Genomic DNA, 20,107 nt, shown 5'->3' on the forward strand with positions numbered 1-20,107 from the left:
CCTGCTGCTCAGTTTTCTGGGTGTACAACTGGTGCATCTTCTCAGGCAGATGATGACTGTCCAGAACCCCAAGAAGTGTTAGTTAGCAAAGAAGCGTGTTTGCAGTTTGATAGTTAATGTTTCTCTGGGGCTGTGATAGCCCCCTTCTGGCCTTCTGGCCCTTCTGTGTCTGGTTGCCTCTCATGTTTCAAATAATCTAAAATGTCTTACTAAAATAGAATTGAATTGTGTTCCTTGAAAAAATATGGAGATTAGATATTTATACAAAGTATAAACAGTTTTTGTTAAATCTCACTGATTGTATAAATTTAATTGTTTCAGTATGCATGCCCTGCACATAAAGATTTTTATATTGCTAGTTTGTTTAAATAATAAAATAATTTTATATAATGAAAAGACAATACCGACTTTTCATGTTTATTTTATTTTAGCTATCTAAATAAAGATATATCATGGGCCTAATAATTTCTAGTACTTAAGTTTTTTAAGAAAAGCTAATTTTAGTCAATAAAGTAGAGAAGCATAGACAGTACTGAAAATATTTTCCTCATTTAGCAATCTGACTTGTAACAAGATGTACCTAATCTGATTTAGAAGCTTTATTTGTACACTTCTAAATGGAAAAATCTATGAAATTACCTATATACTGAAAAAGGTGAACAATTTTGGAAATGTACATTTCATTTAAATGATCATAGTGATTTTTTTTTACCATATACATTCAAAATTGATAATGTTCTTCAGAAGATATTTCCCCCAGGAGTACAAAAAAAAAAAAAAAGAAAGAAAGAAAGAAAGAAACCTTGTACTTTTTAATATTACAAATATAAGCTTATTTAGCATTCTTAAAAGTAAAATTAAAAAAGAAAGCAAAGAAGAAAAAGAAAGACCATGAAGTGGTATTTGCTGTTCCATGCATCCATGTTTTTATTTTATTTTTTTAAATTTGAATTTATTTATTTTAATTGGAGGCTAATTACTTTACAATATTGTATTGGTTTTGCTATACATCAATATGAATCTGCCATGGATGTACATCCATGTTTTTAAAACATGGAACATGTTTTTAAAAGATTTTTATCTTTGTTAATGAACAAAGAAAGTTTATCCAAAGTTATGTTTCAGTGTGGAAAATAATAAGAAGCTCTTGGTCATTCCTGAACAAACAGCATTTTTCTGAAGAACACTTTTGAAATTATGTGTTCTCTACTGGCAGTTCAGTTCAGTTCAGTCACTCAGTCATGTCCGACTCTTTGTGACCCCATGGACTGCCAGGTCTCCCTGTCCATCACCAACTCCCAGGGTTTACTCAAACTCATGTCCATTGAATCAGAGATGTCATCCAACCATCTCATCCTCTGTCCTACCCTTCTCCTTCCACCTTCAATCTTTCCAAAAATCAGGGTATTTTCCAGTGAGTCAGTTCTTTGCATCAGGTGGCCAAAGTATAGGAGTTTCAGCTCTAGCATCAGTCCTTCCAATGAATATTCCAGACTGATCTCCTTTAGGATGGATTGGTTGGATCTTCCTATAGTCCAAGGGACTCTCAAGAATCTCCTCCAACGCCACAGTCTGAAAGCATCAATTTTTCCACACTCAGCTTTCTTTATAGTCCAACTCTCTCATCCATACAAGGACTACTGGAAAAACCATAGACGGACCTTTGTTGGCAAAGTAATGTCTCTGCTTTTTAATATGCTCTCTAGGTGGTCATTAACTTTTCTTCCAAGGAATAAGTGTCTTTTAGTTTCATGGCTGCAGTCACCATCTACAGTGATTTTGGAGCCCCCAAAAATAAAGTCTGACACTGTTTCCACTGTTTCCCCATCTATTTCCCACAAAGTGATGGGTGGGATCAGATGCCATGATCTTAGTTTTCTGAAGTTAGCTTTAAGCCAACTTTTTCACTCTCCTCTTTCACTTTCATCAAGAGGCTCTTTAGTTCTTCTTCACTTTCTGCCATAATGGTGGTGTCATCTGCATATCTAAAGTTATTAATATTTCTCCAGGCAATCTTGATTCCAACTTGTGCTTCATCCAGCACAGCATTTTTCATGATGTACTCTGCATATAAACTAAATAAGTGGGGTGACAAAATACAGCCTTGACGTACTGTTTTTCCTATTTGGAACCAGTCTGTTGTTCCATGTCCAGTTCTAACTGTTGCTTCTTGACCTGCATACAGATTTCTCAAGAGGCAGGTCAGGTGGTCTGGTAGTCCCATCACTTTCAGAATTTTCCACAATTTCTTGTGATCCACACTGTCAAAGGCTTTAGCATAGTCAATAAAGCAGAAATAGACGTTTTTCTGGAACTCCCTTGCTTTTTTGATGATCCAATGAATGTTTTCAATTTGATCTCTGTTCCTCTGCCCTTTCTAAATCCAGCTAGAACATCTGAAATTTCACGGTTCAAGTATTGTTGAAGCCTGGCTTGGAAAAATTTGAGCATTACTTTACAAGCGTGTGAGATAGGTGCAATTGTGTGGTACTTTGAGCATTCTTTGGCATTGCCTTTCATTGGGATTGGAATGAAAAATGACCCTTTTCCAGTCCTGTGGCCACTGCAGAGTTTTTCCAAATTTGCTGGCATATTGAGTGCAGTACTTTCACAGCGTCATCTTTCAGGATTTGAAATAGCTCAACTAGAATTCCATCACCTCCACTAGCTTTGTTCATAGCTTTGTTCACTAGCTTCCTAATTCCCACTTGACCTTGCTTTCCAGAATGTCTGGCTCTAGGTGAGTGATCACACCATTGTGATTATCTGGGTCGTGAAGATCTTTTTTGTACAGTCCTTCTGTGTATTCTTGTCACCTCTTCTTAATATCTTCTGTTTCTATTAGGTCCATACCATTTCTGTCCTATATTGAGCCCATCTTTGCATGAAATATTCCCTTGGTATCTCTAATTTTCTTGAAGAGATCTCTAGTCTTTCCCATTCTCTTGTTTTCCTCTATTTTTTTTTTTTTCCCCAGTGATCACTGAAGAAGGCCTTCTTATCTCTTCTTGCTATTCTTTGGAACTCTGCATTCAAATGGGTATATCTTTCCTTTTCTCCTTTGCTTTTTGCTTATCTTCTTTCACAGATATTTGTAAGGCTTCCTCAGACAACCATTTTGCCTTTACATTTCTTTTTCTTGGGGATGGTCTTGTTTCCTGTCACCTGTGTAGGAGATCCCTCCTGTATCTATTTTCAGCAATACCCTAATAAACTAGACATAGATTGAGGGAATAAAATTTGGAAGGAAGCCATCTGAGGACTTACAAATATTTAGTTGTCCTTATAAGTGACTGTGGAGAGGAGAAAAATAAGTCAAAACTGTGAAATTTGTAGTGGTTTTTAGTGTGCAAACGGCCTCCTTAGACAGCCATTTTGCCTTTTGCATTTATTTTCTTGGGAATGGTTTTGATCACTGCCTCCTGTACAATGTCACAAACCTCCGGCTATAGTTCTTTAGGCACTCTGTCTATCAAATCTAATCCTTTGAATCTATTTGTCACTTCCACTGTATAATCATAAAGAATTTGACTTAGGTTATACCTGAATGGTCTAGTGGTTTTCCCTACTTTATTCAAAGGCAACGGAGAAAAGGAAAGATATACCTATTTGAATGCAGAGATCCAAAGAATAGGAAGGAGAGATAAGAAAGCTTTCCTCAGTGATCAATACAAAGAAATAGAGGAAACCAATAGAATGGGAAAGACTAGAGATCTCTTTAAGAAAATTAGAGATACCAAGGCAAAATTTCATGCCAAGATGGGTACTCTAAAGGACAGAAATGGTATGGACCTAATAGAAGCAGATGGTATTAAGAAGAGAATACACAGAATTCACAGAAGATCTATACAAAAATACAGAAGAACTATACAAAAAAGATCTTCATGTCCAGATAACCACTATTGTGTCACTCACCTAGACCCAGACATCCTGGAATGCAAAGTCAAGTAGGTTTTAGGAAGGATCACTACAAACAAAGCTAGTGAAGGAGATGGAATTCCAGTTGAAGTGTTTCAATCCTAAGAGATGATGCTGTGAAAGTACTGCACTCAATATGCCAGCAAATTTGGAAAAGTCTTCAGTGTCCACACGACTGAAAAGTTTTCAGTTTTCATTCTAATCCCAAAGAAGGGCAATGCCAAAGAATGTTCAAATACTGTGTGATTGCCCTCATCTCAGGCTAGCAAAGTAATGTTCGAAATTCTCCAAGCCAGACTTCAACAGTACGTGAACCATATACTTCCAGGTGTTCAAACTGGATTTAGAAAAGGCAGAGGAACCAGAGATCAAATTGCCGACATCTGTTGGATCATAGAAAAAGCAAGAGAATTCCAGAAAATCATCTACTTCTGCTTTATTGACTATGCCAGAGCCTTTGACTGTGTAGATCACAGCAAGCTATGGAAAATACTGCACAGGATGGGACCACCAGACCACCTTACCTGCCTCCTGAGGAATCTGTATGCAGGTAAGGAAGCAACAATTAGAACCAAACATGGAACAACAGACTGGTTCTAAATAGGGAGATGAGTACATCAAGGCTATATATTGTTACCCTGCTTTTTTACCTTATATGCAGAGTACATCATGTGAAATACTGTGCTGGATGAAGCACCAGCTGGAATCAAGATTGCTGGGAGAAATATTAATAACCTCAGATATGCAGATAACACCATCATTAAGGCAGAAAATGAAGAGGAACTTAAGAGCCTCTTGATGAAAGTGAAAGAGAAGAGTGAAAAAGCTGGGTTAAAACTCAACATTTAAAAAACTAAGATCATGGCATTTGTCCCATCACTCCATGGCAAATAAATGGAGAAACAGTGACAGACTTTGTTTTGGACTCCAAAATCACTGCAGATGGTGACTGCAGCCATGAAATTAAAAGGCGCTTGCTCCTTGGAAGAAAAGCTATGACAAACCTAGACAGCATATTGAAAAGGAGAGACGTTACCTTGCTGACAAAGGACCATCTGGTCAAAGCTATGTATGGATGTACATCGTAGTCATGTATGGATGTAAGCTGCTGCTGCTGCTGCTAAGTTGCATCAGTCGTGTCTGACTCTATGCGACCCCATAGATGGCAGCCCAACAGGCACCCCCGTCCCTGGGATTCTCCAGGCAAGGACACTGGAGTGGGCTGCCATTTCCTTCTCCAATGCATGAAAGTGAAAAGTGAAAGGGAAGTCTCTCAGTCGTGTCCAACTCTTGGTGACCCCCATGGACTGTAGCCCTCTAGGCTCCTCCATCCATGGGAGTTTCCAGGCAAAAGTCCTGGAATGGGGTGCCATTGCCTTCTCTGATGGATGAAAGAGTTGGACTATAAAGAAAGTTGAGCACCAAAGAACTGATGGTTTTGAACTGTGGTGTTGGAGAAGACTCTTTAGAGTCCTTTGGACTACAAGGAGATCAAACCATTCAATTCCAAGGGAATTAGTCCCAAATATTCATTGGAAGGTTTGATGCTAAGCTGAACTTCCAATACTTTGGAGACCTGTTGCAAAGAATTGACTCATTGGAAAAAGTCCTGATGCTGGGAAAGACTGAAGACAGGAGGAGAAGGGGACGGCAGAGGGTAAAATGGCTGGATGACATCAGTGATTCAATGGAAATGAGTTTGAGCCAGCTCTGGGAGTTGGTCCTGGACAGCAAAGCCTGGTTTGCTGCAGTCCATGGGGTCTCAAAAGTCAGACATGACTGAACGACTGAACTAACCTGAACTGAGGTTGATCATAGCTTTTCTTCCAAGGAGCAACGGTCTTTTGATTTCTTGGCTGCAGTCACCATCTGCAGTGATTTTAGAGCCCCCAAATTAAAGTCTGTCAATGTTTCCATTGTTTCCCTATCTATATGCCATGAAGTGATGAGACCAGATGCCATGATCTTAGTTTTCTAAATGTTGAGTTTTAAGCCGACTTTTTCATTCTCCTCTTTCAGTTTCATCAAGAGGCTCTTTAGGTCCTTGCTTTCTGACATAAATGTGGTGTCATCTCCATATCTGAGATTATTGATATTTCTCCCAGTAGTCTTGATTTTGTCACTTATTTGCTACTTCAGTTCAGTCGTTCAGTAATGTCTGACTCTTTGCTACCCCATGAATCGCAGCACGCCAGGCCTCCCTGTCCATCACCAATTCCCAGAGTTCACTCAGACTCATGTCCATTGAGTCAGTGATGCCATCCAGTCATCTCATCCTCTGTCATCCCTTTCTCCTCCTGCCCCCAATCCCTCCCAGCATCAGAGTCTTTTCCAATGAGTTAACTCTTCACATGAGGTGGCCAAAGTATTGAAGTTTCAGCTTTAGCATCATTCCTTCCAAAAAAATCCCAGGGTGGATCTTCTTCAGAATGGACTGGTTGGATCTCCTTGCAGTCCAAGGGACTCTCAAGAGTCTTCTCCAACACTGCAGTTCAAAAGCATCAATTCTTCAGTGCTCAGCCTTCTTCATAGTCCAACTCTCACATCCATACATGACTAATGGAAAAATCATAGCCTTGACTAGACGGACCGTAGTCGGCGAGGTAATGTCTCTGTTTTTGAATATGCTATCTAGGTTGGTCATAACTTTTCTTACAAGGAGTAACCGTCTCTTAATTTCATGGCTGCAGTCACCATCTGCAGTGATTTTGGAGCCCCCACAAAAAATAAAGTTCTGACACTGTTCCCACTGTTTCCCCATCTATTTGCCATGAAGTGATGGAACAAGATGCCATGATCTTCATTTTCTGAATGTTGAGCTTTAAGCCAACTTTTTCACTCTCCACTTTCACTTTCATCAAGAGGCTTTTTTTAGCTCCTCTTCACTTTCTGCCATAAGGGTAGTGTCATCTGCATATCTGAGGTTATTGATATTTCTCCCGGCAATCTTGATTCCAGCTTGTGTTTCCTCCAGTCCAGCGTTTCTCATGATGTAGTCTGCATATAAGTTAAATAACCAGGGTGACAATATACAGCCTTGATGTACTCCTTTGCCGATTTGGAACCAGTCTGTTGTTCCATGTCCAGTTCTAACTGTTGCTTCCTGACCTGAATATAGATTTCTCAAGAGGCAGGTCAGGTGGTGTGGTATTCCCATCTCCTTCAGAATTTTCCACAGTTGATTGTGATCCACACAGTCAAAGGTTTGGCATAGTCAATAAAGCAGAAATAGATATTTTTCTGGAACTCTCTTGCTTTATCAATCATCCAGCGGCTGTTGGCAATTTGATCTCTGGTTCCTCTGACTTTTCTAAAACCAGCTTGAACATCAGGAATTTCACAGTTCCCGTATTGCTGAAGCCTGGCTTGGAGAATTTTGAGCATTACTTTACTAGCATGTGAGATGAGTGCAATTGTGCAGTAGTTTGAGCATTCTTTGGCACTGCCTTTCTTTGGGATTGGAGTCTGAAATTTCACTTGGGGAATATCGTAATAATAAAATCACTTTTGTGGTCAAGACTCAAGTGTAGTGTCTTAACACGTTGTAGGTCTTGATAAGTACTAACTGGCTTCCTTTCCTAAGGATGTTCAGAATTATAACACTATACTAATTGCAAACTTTCAATCTAGTCATTGGTATCCATCAATGACAATATATTTTGGAAGACTATGGATAAAATAAGGGCTTCCTGAGTAGCCCAAATGGTAAAGAATCTGCACACATTGTGGGAGACCTGGATTCAATCCTTGAATTGGTAAGATCCCCTGGAGAAGGGCATGGCAACCCACTCAAATATTCTTGCCTGAAGAACTCCATGGACAGAGGAGCCTGGAAGGCTACAGTTCATGGAGTTGCAAAAAGTCAGACACATCTGAGCGACTAACAGTTTCACTTTCATGAATAAAATAATAACTAACATTTCTGTGAAGAACTTTAACTAAGCAAAACAAATCTGAAAATTAAAGAATAAAGTTCATGGAATTTAAAACAGTAATGTTTAGATAGTTAACAAAAACGGGAGATATTTCAAAATACAAATTTTGTTTAAAATGTAAGAAAATAGAGATGATTCTAAAATGCAATGGGGTGATTCAAGTTATCCATGTATTTGATGAGGTTTTAAAAGGCCATGGTAAATATTTAAAACTGGTAAATTTTTATTTTAAAAAGCACACCATATATCTAGTAGATTGCACAATGTGTAGAGGCAGAATAATTTCCTGTTGTAGAACAAAATTAAAGAATTGAGATACACGAAAGATTAATTCTTAGGAAATGACATATCCCAGGCATTGTACTGTTTATCTTTCCAAAGAACTATGCAGCCAATGGCTGCAGTGAACTCTCCCTTTATCTTCAGACCAGGCAGGACTCTATAAACCATTTTTCAGATTACTTAAAATGTAGGCACATCTTGTGTTAGATTTTAATATTTAGAACTGGATACCCTAAAGAAACCTATAAACAGTAGAATATTTATGCATATTACCACCACTAAGCTAATAATGACAGAGTGGTTCAGTGGAGAACTCTGAAGTCAGACCTCCAGTATCATCCCAGATTACTGAATCACTCTTATTTTCAGTTTTTCTTATACTTTTCAGCCTGAAGTATTTTTATTGCCCTTTTTTCTAAATTCATAGATTCCTTCTACTATAATATATAAATTACTGTCATTCAATTATTATTAACCCCATCCCTACATTATCACTTCAGATTTTGTATTTTCCAGCTCTCAAATTTCTCTTTGGGTTTTTTCTTATACTTTTCTATTACTATATGTAATTTGTATTTGATTTCCATTTCTGTTTCTTGATTGTTCATGCATTTTTTTATATAAATTTTCTTTTAGATGCTTAGAAGATTTATAATGTGTTTTCATTGATAGTCTGTATTCCTTGTCCTCAGATTTCAATGTCTCTCTCATCTCTGCCTCTATTTCTATATTTCTTATTATCTTGGTTATGAGTCACCTTTTCTTGCTTGTTCCTGCGTTTGAAACTCTTTATTGTATACTGCTTTCTGTGAATGTTTTTTATTTTAGTGTCTTGGTTCTGTTTTGTTTTCTTTTAAGAGCATTTATCTTTTCTTGCTAACATTTACTTTTCTGAAAATCAAGGCTTGATTTTACATTTGGTTATGGCACTCTAGGGTATGGTTTGCCTATACTCTATAGGCAACTATAGAGAACTAAAGTACTTCTGTAGTTATTTGGGGAAGGAGGAGAGGTTTTGACTAAATGCCTGATATATTCACTAAGGTCTGTTGACTGTTGTACTCTTGACTGTTCAGAACTTCCAGTTCTCCCAGGAGTATGTCACCTCAGAATCTATTGTCATCTCCAAGTCCTCTCTCTGTCCAGGATCTTGTTTCTCCCAGGGCTCATGTCATCTGACTCTCAGCATGTATACATTTGTGGTAAAAGACTCAAGGAGATCCTTATGCAGATTTCTATAGTGTCTTCTTTATTTAGTTCTCTCTTCTGACTTACTTTACACTACAAATTACTGTCACTTCAGCAGACCCGAAGTGTCATTTTGGTCTCCTATACCTTTGAATCACAGCTATCTGTAAAGTGCTCCAGGTCAACCTACCCTACCCCCGCCCCCAGCGCCCCCCCCCCCCACACACACGTACAGACACACAATGCTGAGTGAGTATGGTCCTCTTCTTATATGGGTCCCATCTGTCCAGGATCACAGTCTTTGTTTAGCTGTTGTCTAAATGTGTGGAAATAGGTGCTATATATATTTTATGCAATTTTATTACTTTTATGATTAGCCAGTGTCAGAGGTCCCTCTGACTTTTTTTTTTTTTTTTTGTATAATTGACCTACAACATTATGTTAGTTGCAGGTTCACAACATAGCAATTCCATATTTCTGTACTTTATAAAATTATCACAATAAATCTAGTTACCTTCTGTTACCATACAAAGTTATTAAGATATTATTGATGCTATTCTTTATTCTGTACATTTCATCCCTGTAAATCATCTATTTTGTAGCTGGAATTTTGTATCTCCTAATCTCCCTTATCTATTTCACTCACTCTCATTCCCCAGCCCTCTGACAACCACCTGTTTGTTCACTTATGAGTCTGTTTCTGTGTTGCTAAGTTTGCATTTATTTTGTTACGTTTGTTCACTGTTTTATTTTGTTTTTTAGAATCCACATAAAAGTGAAATCATGTGATATCTGTTTTTGTCTTTTTCTCTTATTCCACCTAGCTAATACCCTCTAATTCTATCCATGTTATCACACAAGTTTTCATTCTTTTGTATGTCTGAGTAATATTTCATTTCATAGTTTATCTTCACCAACATTTGTATTTATTATCTTTTTAATAATAGCCATCTGAGAAGTGTTAGATGGTATGCCATTGTAATTTCTATTTGCATTTCCATGATTAGTGGAATTGAAATTATTTTCATATGTTTTTGCTTATCTGTATTTCTTCTTTGGAAAAATGTCTAATCAGCTCCTGTGCCCATTTCTTTTATTAGAGTGTTTTTTGTTTTGATGTTGTTTTATGAATTCTATATATATTTTGGGTATTAACTCCTCATTGGATATATCATTTGCAAATATCTTCTCCTATTCAGATATTAACCTCTTGTGCAAAGGATCATTTGCAAATATCTTCTGGTTTTTCATTTTGTTGTCAGTTTCCTTTGGTCCACAAATACTTTTTAATTTGATGTAGTCACATTTGTTTTTGTTTGTTTATTTTTGTTTCCCTTCCTGAGAAGACACATTTGAGAAAACATTGCCAAAAGTGATGTCAAAGAGTATACTGCCTATGTTTTCTTCTAAGAATTTTATGGTTTCAGATTTTACATTAAGATCTTTAACCCCTTTTGAGTGTATATTTGTATATAGTGTGAGAAAGTAGTCCAGTTTGATTCCTTTGGATATAACTGTCCAGTTTTCCCAACACAGTTTATTGATGAAGCTATCTATTCCCCCATTTTATATCCTTGCCTCCTTTGTCATAACCCATATATATTGACCTTATAAGCATAGGTTCATTTCTGAGCTATCTGTTCTGTTCCTTTGATCTCTGTGTCTATTTTTGTGTCAGCACTGCACTGTTTAATTATTGTAGCTTTATAGTATAGTTTGAAATCAGAAAGCATAATATCTCTAGCTTTGTTCTTCTTTCTCAAGATTATCTTGGCTATTCAGGATCTTTTGTATTACTATACAAATTTTAGAATTATTATCATTTATGAGAAATGCCATTGGTACTTTGATAAATATTGCATTGAATCTGTAGGTTGTCTTGGGTAGTGTGGTCATTTTAACAAAATAAATTATTCCAATCATGAGCACAGTCTACCTTTTCATTTGTTGATGTTGTCTTCAATTTCTTTCATCAGCATCTTAGAATTTTCTGAATACAGGTCTTTTAACTTCTTGGTTAGTATTATTCCTATGTATTTTATTCTTTTTGATGGAATTGTTAATGGAATTATTTTCTTAATTTTTCTTTCTGGTAGTTCATTGTTGCTATCTAGAATTATAACATATTTCTGTATATTTATATCCTGAAAATTTATCACATTAATTTATTAGTTCTAATAGTTTTTTGGTGGTGTCTTTAGGATTTTCAGTGTACAAGGTCATGTCATCTGCAAACAGTGAGAATTTTACTTCCTCCTTTCTTATTTTAATTCCTTTTATTTTTTTTTTCCTGATTGCTGTATCTAGGAATTCAAATACTATATTGAAAAAAAGTTGCATGCTTCTACTAAAATTCTTGAAATATTTTGAAGTTGATATTTTTGTAAGAGAGAAAACTGGAACATGAAAAGCAATATGAAGTTTCCCAAATGCCAAAATGAAACCAGATGTACTGAACAAGGTTTAAAATGAAGTTCCATCATTAAATAACTGAGGAAAAAAGCTTAGTGCCCTCTACTGAATCTTGTTCTCTGGGCAAAGTTAAAGAATGATTTCTCCAGTGTTTCCTTTAACTATATTAATTTGTATAAATAAACGTAACACTAACTTCAATAGTAGGCTCAAGAGATGGAGATCAATTACAAAGTCTTCTATTTTTGTATAAAATTTTGAAGAGAGATAGAGTGAACCTTAAAGGAGTAAATAATACAATTATAATATATTCTCCCTAAAACATTAGCATCTGTTTACACTTTTATGATTCACCTACTTCATTACTTGTGTGTATTTATCTCTATAGTTATCTATATTTTTGGGAGAGCTTTTGTGATTTTTTTCTTTACTCTTCTAATATCACTAATACTTAGTCCATGACATGGTATATCAAATGCTCTTTAAATGAAAAAAAATGCATTTTTTTACTTTGTTTCAAGAGAGATTTTGTGTTTCATGTGAATAGATAATAATGGCTAATAGCAAGTAAATGTTAAAAATGTACTTGTCACTTTTATAAACACTTACATTTAATTTATACTTAAACCTTAAAATAATCTTATTAGAAGGGCACATGGGCATAAAGCAGTTAGGTGCATGCCCAATGTTATGCCTCTGATGAATAATGGAGGTGAGATTCAAATCCTAATGGCCTGACCCAAAACTTTTAAATTATGTTATATGCTACTTCTCATGCATGATATATTCATTAAAGAACCCTCATGATAAAAGTTCACTAAAATACTACTTCCATGTTGAATACTAAAAGATCCTAAAGGGGATTTTAATGGGCATAATATAGAATATTAAAATATGTTATTCAGTAGTTTGGTAACAAACCTATCAAAAAACAGAGGTCAATGTATATTCAGAGACTCCATGTCATGAGTGAAATATGCTTACTAAAGTAGAAAATGAGTCTGTCAACATGATAATAGTCTTATAAAACCCAAAATTTTAGCTGAGTTGTGAGAAATGGGGAAGTATTGGAGAGAGGGAGATTGTAGAGTTTCTGATGCTTTCTAATCTATTAAGAAAGCAGGCCTGCTTGGTGTTGGGAAGTTATCAACACATCTTTGAAAAATGAATGTATATATTTTTCTTCACAATTATTTCATTTTTACTCTTAAAGTATGAGTATTTCAGTTTATCTGTCATAATAATATCTACTTAGAATGGTTTTCTAATGACATCAGTAAGTGTTCTTCCTGACTTTGGACAGTGCAGAAACCCAAAAGTCTTCACAAATTAAAGTGAAGAAATTTACAAATAAACTTTCATCATTCCTGTCATTTTTATGGAACCTAATCTAGTAAAGGAGAATATTGAAGCTAAATGACTGACAGGGAGAGTGTCTTTTTTAATTGGCACTGAGCAATTTATCAGACTCTGATGTCAGGAACACTCCATTAGGCTGTGAGAAAGTGATTGGTGCGATAACATTCAATTGAAAATCTCTGTGGATGATAGTTTATGCCACCGTTGCGTCAACTTAATGAATGAGGCCCAATAGCAAGCATCCTCCTCTTCCTAGAAGGAAGACATCCATCATTGAACAAAAGATTCCCCAGTGCCAATACAATGTCATGATTTTTTTTTTGTTTTGTTTTGTTCTTCTTCCACTTTGTGAGGACAAAAAGATTTCAAAGGTTAAGAGAAATACTGACATCCACATCCCATGGAAAATAATTGCCTGGGCCATATCACACTATTACTTATATCACACTATTACATATATATATATGTATATGCATATATATGTATATGTAGAATATTACTTATATGGTTTTAATCATACCTAAGACAAATTTAAGACTGTTTCTTATCTTGTTCTTGGAATACATAAACAATTTCCTGATAATGAGGATTAAAAAACTATATAAATTCTTAAATTGGTATCACTACTATGCCTCTCAGCAAAACATCTCAAAGTATCTGACACATTTTGAAAATATAATTGTTATTTAGTTGTTTAGTCACTCAATCATGTCTGACTGATTGTGACAACATGGATTGTAACCCAACAAGCTCCTCTGTCCATGGAATTTTCTAGGCAGGATTACTGAAGTGGTTTGCCATTTCCTATTCCATGGGATCTTCCTGACCAAGGGGTCAAACACAGGTCTCTGTCTCCTGTATTGCAGGTGGATTCTTTACCACTGAGCCCCTGGGAAAGCTCATAAAACCCAGTATTTACTCATAAAAATTAGTTGCATTCATGGAGAAAATATAAATATAATGACCAATTCAAATCAATAAAGATAATTCCTACAATTTTCACAGGTTTCAGTATCTAGTTCTCTCACCTCTAAGAAAAAAAAAAGCAGAAGAGGAGGGAGATAAAGCGGAGTTTCCTTTCCATCTGCATTTGTATTCTATGTTTCTTTCTTTTCTTTCTCATTCCTCCTTTCCCTCATTGATTTATTTTCCTTCATATCCTTCACAGTATAGGAGAAAACCTCTATATGCTTTGAGAACAATGTGAATGGTCAGAATTGGAGTTGACATATCAAAATTTGTTAGAGGAGACTATTCCCCATGAAAAGATATATGTCTGTTTTATTTTGGAAAAGAAAAAAAATGGCACTTATTTATGACACATGCATTGTCACATTAGCATCTTGATCTAGCTCAGGTGAAATATTTCAACTGGTACACTCCATATCACATGTTACATACACATATTAGCAGTTTTAACTCATCCTACCATCTGCTTTTTATTATCACTACACAGATGTACAGTGATAATATAAAATGTACAGTGAAAATATAAGAACGATAATAATGTAAATGCATTGATATATATAATATAATAATTGCTGAAGCTGAAACTCCAATATTTTGGCCACCTGATGCAAAGAACTGACTCATTTGAAAAGACCCTGATGCTGGGAAAGATAGAAGGCAGGAGAAGAAGGGGACGACAGAGGATGAGATGGTTGGATGGTATCCCCAACTCAATGGACGTGAGTTTGAATAAGCTCTGGAAGTTGATGGACAGGGAAGCCTGGCATGCTGCAGTCCATGGGGTCACAAAGAGTTGGACACAACTGAGAGACTTAACTGAACTGAGATGTACAATTGATATGAAAATATTCACAATCCACTTACTCTGTATCATATTCACATTACTACAAATGAATATTATATTAATGTTTACTTTTCTTTAATCTTTAAATATTTTGTCATTATTAATTGTCATCTTGGTTCAAATTTCATTAAATTCAATTAATCTGAGAGTGATCTCAGTGTTAAAAAGGCTCACTCCAAATCCAAAATTCATGTGTTCTATTTGGTATTCAAAATTATTTTTAGATAGCAACTTTAGTACTAGGGGAAAAAAGATTTGAAAGTATGTTTTTAATCTTTCTGGCAGGAATGATTCTACCTAGGCTGGCTCAAGGTTATTTTTTCCTGTATTTTATTTTGTTATTTTTTTTTTCCAATTTTTACTGCTGGTAAGCTATTCTCTCAAGAATCAGAGTTTAATGAAAAATAAACAACACCAGTGGAGTCTTGCCAGAAAAGTTGATGCTACAATTTTCTAGAATTGATATGAACTACTGTTATTCAAGCCAAGGTGATTTCTCTTTCTTTTTATCTTTTTCTCTTTTACTGTTTATAATATACATTTATACTCATATATTTAAGGTAGAAATTTCAGATTCAGATTAAATAAGTTCAAAGGGAAAGTTATGAATTTTTGTTGGACTATTTAATTATAATAAGCAGCATTCATTTAAAATTAATTTTGATCCTAATTTTGTATTCTCTCAATGACATTACACATAGCCTTTCAGTTCAGTTCAGTCACTCAATCGTGTCTGACTCTTTGCGACCCCATGAATTGCAGCATGCCAAGCCTCCCTGTCCATTACCAACTCCCGGAGTTCACTCAAATTCACGTCCATCGAATCGGGGATTCCTATATAATAACTTCAGGTACTTAGAATTATGAAACATACAATTCCAGTCGTTGCCATGCTTCCAGTCTAAAACATATACTGAGTGAAGTTTTCAAGCATATTTTGATCTTTCTCAAATACTTTTCAGTCATTTTTGTAATACTTTCCTTTGCTTGAAGGACTGACTAGATATGATAAATTTTCTACTTTGGCTATTACTTCTGTCACATTATTGAAAAATAATTAAATAAAGCAGAGTTGTCAAACTATAGCCCAATGATCAAATCCTATTGTCCAGTTACGGATTTTATTTTATCCTTCCAGCATTATTGAAGTATAATTGACCTATAATATTGTATGTTTCAGGTATGCCATGTGATGATTTGATGTAAATAATTATTGCAAACTGATTTCCATAATATGGTTAGTTAACACTTCCATCACCTCATGTAATTAGCTTTTTCTTTTTTAATTTGTGGTAAGAACATTTAAGAATACAACTTTTAAGTATATAACTTTAGTCATGATGCTGTATGTTAAATCTCTAGAAAATATTCATTCTATAACTAGAAGTTTTTTATCCTTTATCCAATGTCTCATCTCCTGTGCCCTTTCCATCCTAACCCTGCAGCTACCTTTTTACTTTACATTTCTATGCATTTGGCTTTTTAAAATTTCATATATTGTTGAGATCATACAGTATTTATCTTTCTTTATCTGAATTATTTAGCTTCACATAACACCATTACCTATCCTTGTAATCACATATGGCAAGATTTCCATTGTTTTGTGGCTAAATATTCCATTTTGTATATGTGCATTTATATTTGTGTGTATTGTATTTTTTTAATAGACTTATCCACCAGTGGACATTTAGATTTTTTCTACTGTGACTAAAATGGTGATGAACATGGGAAAACAGATACAGCATTGGGATAGCAATCTTATTTCTATAAGAGAAAAAGTTTAAAGTTTTTGCCATTAAGCATGTGGCTTGACACATTTGACTTTTAATATGCTGAAGTATGCTCCTTCTATAAGCAGTTTGTAGAAACTATTTTTCATGAAAGGATGTTGAATATGGTCAATGCTTTTTCTTCATCTACTGAGATGACCATATAACATTTTTCTTCATTCTCTTAATGTGGTATTGTCATGCATATTTCAAAACACTCTTGCATCAGAGGGATAAATCTTACTTTATCATGGTGTATGATCTTTTAAATGTGCTGTTGAATTTTGTTTGCTAGTATTTTGTTGAGGATATTTGTATGTGTATTAATTAAAGTTAAAAGATTTTGCACAGCAAAGGAAACAATAAATAAGATTAAAAGACAGCCCTCAGAATGGAAGAAAATAGTTGCAAATGAAACAATGAGGTGGATGAACCCTGAGTCTAGTATACAGAGTGAAGTCAGAAGAGAAAAACAGATATCATATATTAATACATATATATGGAATCTAGAAAGATAGTACTGATGAACCTATTTGCAGGGCCACAGTGGAGACATAGAGAAGAGACTTGTGGACTCAGTAAGGGAAGGAGAGGAAGGGACAAATTCAGAAGAGAATGGAAACATATACACTACCATACATAAAATAGATAGCCACTGGAACCGTGCTATATGTCACAGGGAGGTCAACCTCTCTGACAGTCTAGAGGGAAAGGATGGGGTGGGAGATGGGAGGAGGTTCAATAGGGAAGGGATATATATATATATATGCACACACCTATGGCTGATGCATGTTTATGTATGGGAGAAACCAACACAATATTGTAAAGGAATTATCCTCTAATTAAAAATAAGTATATATATATATATAAAATCTTGGTTGAATATATCACTACTTTCTCCTGGCCTGCAAGGTTTCTGCTGAGAAATCCACTGATGGCTTAAATAAGCATTCTCTTTTTTGGGTGTTTTTTTTTTTTTTTTTTTTCCTCTACTGACATTAAAAATCTGTTTAACTTTGTTTTAAACAGTTTCATTATGTATTTTGGAAAATATTTTTTTCAATTGAAGTTTTGGGGGATACTTATGAGTTTCATGAACTTATGTTCAACTCTTTCCCAAGGTTTGAGATGTTCTCAGTCATTATTTCTTTAAATAAACTGCCTGCCTTCTTTTCTTTTGGGACTCCAATAGTGCATATGTGGTTTCTATTATTGCTATGCCATAATTCATGTAGGCTTTCTTAACTCTTCATTCTTACACTGAATGGATAGTTTTATTCTCCTCTGACTGGATAATTTCAAAGGATCTGTCATCCATTTAATATTTTTTCTCTTCTTGACACACTCTGCTGCTGTCTTATGTGCTCATGCATGCTCGGTCGTGTCTGGCTCTTTGCAGCCCATGGATTATAGCTTGCCAGGCTCCTCTGTCCTTGGTATTATCCTGGCAAGAATACTGGAGTAGGTTGCCATTTCCTCCTCTAAAGAATCTTCCTAACCCAAGGCTCAAATCCATGTCTTCTGCAGCTACTGCACTGGAAGGCATATTCTTTACCACTGAGCCACCTGTGAAGCCCCTGGTGTTCTCTAATTATTCATTTATTCATTTTATTCTTCAGTTTTATTATTTCCATTGGTTCTTTTCTAGTATTTATACTGTTAAGTTTGTCATTTATGTATGCTTTTTTTTGTGATTTTGTTGAATTGTCCTTGTGTTTTCTTGTAGCTTACTGAGCTTCTTTAAAACTACTATTTTGAATTTTTTATTGGTCAAATTGCAGATCTTTAATTCCTTTCAATCAGTTATTGGGAAATTATTGTATTAAATTAATAATATTAATATCAAGTATTAATATTAAACATATATGTTAAAGAGGCAAGATCCTTTTCTTGAACAGGGCATTCTAAAACAAAGCAAAATAATAATAGAAGCAAATTATGAACAACGTTGAAAATAGAAAAATATCAATATGACTGAGTTAACATTTATATTGTGTTTTTTACTATAACTCATATGTAAGTCAAATTTTTTTCTGTTTTAATTTTCTCAGGTAATCAACAAAACAAGAATTTGGAGTTATATTATTATCCACATAAGTAATACTCTTGTAACTAATTATCTACAGAAAATAATTAGTTACATTAAAGATATTACAGAGAAGGTAATGGCAACCCACTCCGGTACTCTTGCCTGGAAAATCCCATGGCTGGAGGAGCCTGGTGGGCTGCAGTCCATGGAGTAGCCAAGAGTCGGATACGACTGAGTGTCTTCACTTTCACTTTTCACTTTCATGCATTGGAGAAGGAAATGGCAACCCACTCCAGTGTTCTTGCCTGGAGAATCCCAGGGAAGGGGGAGCCTCATGGGCTGCCGTCTATGGGGTCGCACAGAGTCAGACATGATTGAAGCGACTTAGCAGCAGCAGCAAAGACATTAAGTACTCTGAATTAAAGACATTAAGTAATATGAATTAAAGATATTAAGTAATCTGGCTAAGATCTATTCACTAGTGAAGCAGAAGAAACTTAATAAGATGAACCCATAATATTAGATGTGAGGTAAGATCATGAGGTGGAAAGATGGATAATTAGGAAGCCAAGGTATAAATTTCAACCTGCTGCTTAATTTTGGCCTTGAACAAGTAAGTTGCACTCTCTGAGAATCAAACACCAGCTGTAAAGTGAGCCTCTGCTTGCCTCTCAGGATTATTAAGAAGCATATATTAAATTGTATATAAAACTCTTCATATATAAAAATCAGTATATAAAATCCTTTCAAAATATAGAAATTCTGTGATGCACTTGATTTAGGGAGTTGATTTTGGGGAAAAAATAGCAACAAATCTTTCCAAATATTTACTAGATTCTGAGACCTCATCAAAAGGCTCTGTATTTCATTCTTTAAAGTAAAATCACTGCAATTTCAGGGAAGGGAAGTGTGACAGATTAGGTTGTTATACAGCATTCCTACATTACTCAAATCTGCAATCATTTGCATGCCAGCTTTCTAATTTTGCCTGAGAAGTAATACTGTGAAACAGTTTATTTAATACAATATTGATGTTTTCTACTATGTATTAACATGAAATAAAAGAATATGCACATTTGTTTCTTATTAATATTTCCCTCTTTGAAATTAGACTCTGTATAAAATTAGTACCCATTTTAAAAGGTAGGAAAGGGTATCTGACAAAAGCAGATACTACTTCTACTGTCCATCAGCCACCTATATTCACTCCCCAAAGGCAGGCACTGTCAGAGTTTCTGTTTATCCTTGCAAATATACTCAAGGTTTGGAACCTAAAATTCTAAATCAAATAATCTTTCTAAAATATAACTTGTATTCCTTCTATTGGGGTGAAATTTTGGCATCTTTTAACTTGACTGATATTAACCATCTTTTTTAAATTATTCCTGGTTTTTTGGATAAA

This window comes from Oryx dammah, unplaced genomic scaffold (genome assembly GCF_014754425.2).
Source record: "Oryx dammah isolate SB20612 unplaced genomic scaffold, SCBI_Odam_1.1 HiC_scaffold_1, whole genome shotgun sequence".
NCBI lineage: Eukaryota > Metazoa > Chordata > Mammalia > Artiodactyla > Bovidae > Oryx > Oryx dammah.